The sequence below is a fragment of the Helianthus annuus genome, chromosome 12 (genome assembly GCF_002127325.2).
Source record: "Helianthus annuus cultivar XRQ/B chromosome 12, HanXRQr2.0-SUNRISE, whole genome shotgun sequence".
NCBI classification, from domain to species: Eukaryota; Viridiplantae; Streptophyta; class Magnoliopsida; order Asterales; family Asteraceae; genus Helianthus; species Helianthus annuus.
Genome location: NC_035444.2, coordinates 154,268,323 through 154,275,387, shown reverse-complemented (window position 1 = coordinate 154,275,387; position 7,065 = coordinate 154,268,323). Strand labels below are relative to the sequence as shown.

General features: G+C 42.2%; 1 long non-coding RNA gene across 1 annotated transcript; it reads left to right on the top strand.

Moving 5' to 3' along the window:
• LOC110897119 lies at positions 1 to 1,555 on the top strand. The gene is made up of 3 exons (XR_002568460.1): positions 1 to 134; positions 676 to 729; positions 1,247 to 1,555. It is a non-coding gene; the product is annotated as an uncharacterized LOC110897119 (long non-coding RNA).
• Positions 1,556 to 7,065: the final 5,510 nt, after the last annotated feature.

The window sequence follows — 7,065 nt, the reverse complement described above, 5'->3', positions numbered from 1 at the left end:
GCGAGAAAGGCAGGGGAAGGAGAAACCCTTCTCCTTCAACCTAGCACAAGGAATTCAGAAATTGAAGGTGTTGTTGATCAAAAATCGAATGCATGAAACTAGTTCTTCGCTAATCTAAGCATATTGAACATAAGGTGAGTCGAATTATGTGTTTTAATGCTAGTCGATGAAGTGGGTTTTTACCAATCTATGAAATAGTATGAAATTGAGCTTATATATAAGTTAGAATCACCAAATAGAAGGTGTATCATGCTTGAATTTGATTTTATTAAAGGTTTGGGGGAAAACCCACTTGTTCTAGTAGGATGATGATTTTGTAAGTTGAATAAGTGGAATAATTTCTATGAATAAATGTATGTGTGCTAGAATATTGATAGATTATTATGTGTAGAATGAATGATTTGTGCAAGAATGGTTGATTATATGGATTATGATGATATCTAGTGAAATTATGCATAGGGTACATGTACATAATGCTTCATATGTCGTACGCACACTAGGTGTTTGATGAAATGCCTCAATGACAATCTAAGTAGCTTTGAATGGGATATGCACAAATGGTTTTGTGTGAGAAATTGATATATTGTCCATTGTGATATAAAATAGGAATGGTACTTAAATGTATGTGTTATGGGTGCAAGTGATATAATCTAAATAAGAATGAATTATGTGTAGGATTGAAAGAAGAAGAAGCTAGTTCCGGTTCGCAATAAAAGGTTCAAGAGAGAGGTACGTTAGTGTACACCCTATTTCTATTATGATGTTATATGCATAATAATCTCAATCGAATTATGTTGTATGTTAAAATTGTGAGATTTGGATTCTAGGATTTTTCGAAAGTAAAAGTAAGATCCGTCATAACGGATTGTAAGTAATGAAGAAGTGATAAAAGATAATGCATCATATCCGGTTCTTTTAGTTGAACCGGGTATGGGAAGTTATGTATGTAATTGACGAAAGTCTACTCGATCCGTTTTTCTCGGATCGAGGTGTGAAGTAAGAATGTAATGACTATGATTGTTCATTATGAACAAATCGAATGAAAGCGATGTAATGATGCTAGTATCCGTTCCTAACGGGTATGTTAAGTAAAGTATGCTTAGCCTCTATTGAGGTAAGCATGTAATGAACCGTTTAACGGTTAGCAAAGTAATTGAATGATGATAATCCGAGAATGAAGCGAATGGGTTTATTATCTAGGATTGTTAGTGGCGAAATACTAACCTAATTGTTATGTTGAATGTAGGTAAATCCTCAATTTAGGCGACTTGGCAATTTGGAGCGAGCAAATGCACACTTTATGGTTATCAAGCGCTTCCGCTATTACGTATTAATGTTTTGGGTCAAATGCTTGTTTTTGTATAACATTGTTAGTGGTTACACTTTCTAACACTTGATGTATGGTTCTTAGTCGTGTCTAGTTAAACGGGTTGTAGACTTGTTTGTTTGTTAATGGTTAAAACAGGGATATGCTCGTCTTATGGACGGGTCATGCCCAAATTTTGTTGAAATCATGCATTAATGATATAACGTTTTTACCATTTAAAGAAAGAAAGATTTGTACATTTTAAAAGTTTATGTTTTTAGCGTCTTTTGGATGGCAATTCTATTTAATGCAAATTCGGGTCTTACATCGTGGGATTCAGTGGCGAGACTAAGAATACCCTGGGGGACATTAAACTCCCAATATACATCGAAGGCCTACATTCTTATCAAAAATTTTATGTTATTGATTGTTTATCTTGTTGTAATGTTATCCTTGGCAGGCCTTGGATACACGATATGAAGGCAGTCCCATCCACCTACCATCAATGTGTGAAGCTCCCTAGTCCTTGGGGAATAGTGAAGATTGATAGTGATCAGCAGGAGGCTAAGAACTGCTACACTTCATCGATGAAAGCAGCCTCAAAGTCAAGGGAACAATAGCAATCAAAGTATCCTCCAAAGGATGTCTTGGAGGCAAGAGAGCAGGATGTAATAGAAATCCTCATGGATCATGGTGATCCTGAATCCAAAATCTATATCGGATCAGGGATCCTTGGCAAAATGAAAGAAGACCTCATATCCTTCCTCAAAAGGAGGAAAACTACCTTTGCATGGAAACATGAGGATATGACAGGTATATCTAAAGATATTATCACTCACAAACTTGGCATTGACAGGTCATTCAAACCAATCCATCAAAAAAGGAGGAAGTTTGCACCAGAAAGAAATGCCATTATCCAGGAAGAGGTAGAGAAATTGCTCCGAGCAGGTATGATTAGAGAGGTCAAGTATCCAAGATGGTTGGCCAATGTGGTTGTTGTTCAAAAGAAAAATGGAAAGTGGAGGGTATGTGTCGATTTCACAGATTTAAATAAGGCATGTCCCAAGGATCCTTTCCCATTACCCCACATTGACTCCATGGTGGATGCAACGGCGGGTCATGAACTGTTGACTTTTATGGATGCTTCATCTGGATTTCAACAAATTCAGATGGAACCATCTGATCAAGAGGATACGGCCTTTATGACTCCAACCGGTATATATTGTTATATTGCTATGCCATTTGGAGTAAGGAATGCAGGTGCAACTTATCAAAGGCTGATGAATATGATGTTCAAGGATCAGATTGGACAAACTATGGAGGTTTACATAGATGATATGGTGGTAAAATCCATAAAAGTTGAGGATCACCTGAGGGACTTGGAGGAAGCATTCGATATCGTTGACAACTATAACATGAAACTTAATCCTTCAAAATGTCACTTTGGTGTTAAAGCAGGTAAATTCTTAGGATATATGGTGACAAAGAGAGGCATTGAAGCCAGCCCAGAACAAATCAAAGCTTTAGTGAACATCAAATCTCCTGCCAATGCTAAGGATGTTCAGAGGCTGACAAGCAGGATCGCAGCTTTGAACAGATTTATATCCAAATCCTCAGAGAAATGCAAGGAATTCTATGATATCCTAAGGAAGAACAAGAAATTTGAGTGGACTGAGAAGCATGAAAGTGCCTTAAGAGCTCTCAAGGATTACCTATCCTCAGCCCCGGCCTTGATGAAACTAGAAAAAGGAGATGTGTTGTCCTTATATCTTGCAGTATCCTTAAAAGCAGTAAGTGCAGTCCTTGTTAAGGATCACGAAGGTACACAACATCCTGTCTATTATGTAAGTAAGAGTTTACTTGATGCTGAGTCCAGGTATTCACACCTAGAAAAGCTTATCCTCGCTTTAATTATGGCATCCACTAAATTAAGACATTATTTTGAAACTCATGTTATTATTGTTAAAACTAATTTTCCAATTAAGAATGTCCTCAGGAAACCTGAAATGTCAGGAAGGATGGCCAAGTGGGCAGTGAAGCTTAGTGCATATGATATAAGATATGAGCCTAGGACAGGCATTAAATCCCAAGCGTTAGCTGACTTTGTGGCTGATTTCAGTAGTGATTTGCAAAAGGAAGCTGAGTTAGAAGTCCAGCAGCTAGAGGAGACCAAGGATCCTTGGATACTCTATACTGATGGATCCTCAAATGTCAAAGGAACAGGGCTTGGAATACTACTAAAATCGCCACAGGGGGACATAATACCCCACTCTATAGCTTGTGAGTTCGAAACCACTAACAATGAGGCTGAGTATGAAGCCTTGATAGCTGGTTTGCAAATTGCTAAGCATATGGGGATCAGGTATCTTGATGTATATGTAGATTCATTGTTAATCACTAACCACTTTAATGGATCCTATGCTGTTAAAGGTGAAAAGCTAACCAAATATTTGGAGATAGTCAAAGAATTGGCACTCTCTTTTGTTTCCTTTAGTTTGACACAGGTACCAAGGATAAGGGTCAGAGCCTTGCAATATGAACTAATCGAAGGGGAGCTATATCGAAGATCATATCTGGGCCCGTCCCTAAAGTGTGTTGACATGGAAGAGGTTGAATATATGGTTAGGGAAATGCACGAGGGGATTTGCGGAATGCACTCGGGACCAAGAACAATAGTGAGAAAGGCCATGAATGCGGGGTTTTACTGGCCGCGAATGTACGAAACAGCATCTGAGGAAATCAAGAAATGTGACAACTGCCAAGTGCATGCACCGATGAACCACCGGCACAAACACCCCATGGTACCAGTATCAACATCCTGGCCATTCAAAAATGGGCCATCGACATAATTGGGCCTATCCCGGAGGGCCCGGGAGGGGTCAAATACGTGGTGGTAGCCATTGATTATTTTACCAAATGGATCGAAGCGAAGCCCCTGGCAAAGATTACTGGAGAACAGATGAGGAGGTTCGTATTGGATAACATCATATGCAGGTACGGAGTCCCGAAGGAACTGGTGAGCGATAACGCGGTCCAGTTTGTCGGAAGACCTTTCAAACCATGGTGCGAGCAGATGCGGATTCAACAAGTGTTTACTTCTATCACCCATGCCCAGAGTAACGGGTTGGTGGAGAGAGCTAACCAAAGCGTCATCAAAGGAATGAAAGGAAGGCTTGGAAGAAAACAAAAAGGCTGGCTGGAAGAACTTCCATTTGTGCTATGGGCATACAGAACCACTCCCAAAAGTTGCAATGGGGAAACCCCGTTCAGCCTTACCTACGGGACGGAAGCTGTCATCCCCGCCGAGATCGGATCCCCGACTGCCCGGATGAAGCTTCGAGATGAAGAAAACGAGCAGGACCTCAGAATGAACCTGAACCTGTTGGAAGAAAGAAGGGAGATAGCAGCAGTCAAGGAGGCCAAATACAAAAAGCTGCTGGAGAGTTATTACAACACCAGGATGAAGAAGCTCAACCTCGTCCCAGGGGATCTAGTCCTTAGAGCCAATGAAGCCAGTTTGCAAGAAAACACTGGAAAGTTAGGCCCCAACTGGGAGGGGCCCTACCGAGTCACATGGGCAAATGGCAAAGGAACTTGCAAGTTAGAAACGCTTGAAGGCAAGGAGATCCCAAGGACCTGGAACCTCATGCAGCTTAGGAAGTATTACGTGTAAGGGGTTCACCCCCAAAGAAAACGATCAAGAGCCACTTTTGTAATAGCTAACTGTTAGTCTGGGGATCCCCCAAAAACGGACCTTTTGTAAACAATCTATGACGGGAAGTGTAAACCCCCCTAAAGATTAAATGAAGAACGGACGGAACACGTCCCATTTTGAAAAAACAATGGACATTATACCTAGGCAGACGTGCCCTGGAACACCATTAAATCTAAACCAGAACAAACGAACACACGTGTACCAGGCATCCAAAGCATGCCAAAAGCCCGGCCGTGGGGCTGATAAGGGTCTAGCTAACCCAAAACGGACAGAACAAGTTAGAAACATAATGCCACATTATAAACTTGTCCACCGATTGGCCTCGAACAGACAATCATAGTTTAACAAAACAAACAAAAAATACAAATACACTCGTACATACAAGACTACGAAAGGGAATCTGCTTTATTAATACAAAGTACATACACAAAGAAAGGCCTCAATAACTTTGGCAAGAATAAGCAACATACAAAGTTACAAGTACAACAAGATGAAACAAAGACACAGCTCCTCGCCAAACGGTCTGAAAATCTCCAGGAAGCACCAAACTGACCTTCGGTAAGAACCCCTGCAAAACAAACAACCACAGCAAGAAACAGGCAACAAAGCAAAGAAGCAATAATCATAACCCATACGATTAAAAGTTGAGGTGGTCTCCGACACAAAGGACCCCTCCCAGGCAGTCAAGGAAAACGCAAAAGTATCCTAGGGTAAGTAAAAGTTATTACAACCATATCAAAATGTATCAAGTGTTTGGAATCATTGGGGATCACCCCCGGAAAGAGACGGTGGAGACGAAGGACCGGCAGAGGAGAACAGGGCTTTCAATTCATCAATAGAGATCAGGGGATGCTCTAGGATTTTCCCAAGGATGGCTGGGGTTTTACGCCCAAACTCCTCATTCAGCTTGGACAACCTCTTCTTTGCTTTAGAATTGTAAAGAGGAGTCTCCTTTCTACCCAGGCCTTGAGCAGAATAGGCATAGCCATCCTTTAATCCCTCCTGGTAGCCAACATCCCTATATGCCCTGTACACCTCCTCCAAGCCACTTTTGAAGTCCTCCGACTGAGAAACAGCAGCAAGAAAAGCCCCAAAGCCCTCAGTAATCAGCCAATGCTTCTCCTCCGCCAATCGTTGGTTGTCATCGGAAGTTATCCCATAATCTGCATACATGGTATTGAGTTGCTCCTGGGAAACGGAGCCAACTTCCTTCAAATGCTTCAGCTCAGCAGCAAGCTCCTCCTTCTCTTCAACCAACGATGCCATCTCCCGTTCCCAAACCCGTTCTTTCCTCTCAAGCATAGCTCCAGCCCCCAAGACAAAGGATCAGTAAGTATAAAAGGGGGGGGGGAGAAGACTATGTACCTTCTCCTCCTGCAGTTTCTTTTCGGCATCAACCACCTGGCACCTAAGCCCAGCAGCAACCGACTGGGAAGCCTTAAGCTCAGCCTTAAGCCCTTCGTTTGCCCTCCTCAGATCGTCGATCCTCTACAACATCCCAGCGCCCCTAAAAAAGCTTTCACACAGGGACATGCTGTACTGGTCTTCGAAGAGGTCGTCCCTTAGAGCAGAGTTTACAAATTTGTGTGAGGGAGGAACAGCATGGTTCAAGAAGTCCCTAGCAGCTTCAGGAGTCCCTATCACGGAAGAGCTAGTCACCTTCCATTTAGGGACATAAGTAGGGGGATGGCATTGGCAAACAAAGGGGCAAGAGGGGATCGATAAGCAGGACCTTCGAGGAGAGTGGGTTTGCTAGTCCCAGTGGCATGAGAAGGAGAAAGCTAGAAAGCTGAGGAAAAGCGAGCCACCCCCACCTCAGAGGCCTTATCCCTGACACGGGAAGGAGAGGGACCAGTAGGAATCTCTATAGGCTCCCTGGAACTCCCCTGAGAAATAAGAAAAAGAACAATCAGAGACAAGGCAAAAAGACAGAAAAATGAGATCAAGGAAAGAAAAAGCTTACCAACAAAGGAACACTCACTAAGCTTGAGGACCTCAGGTGTTTAGACATGGAACCTTTGACCCCAGCAGGGGGAAGATCAGA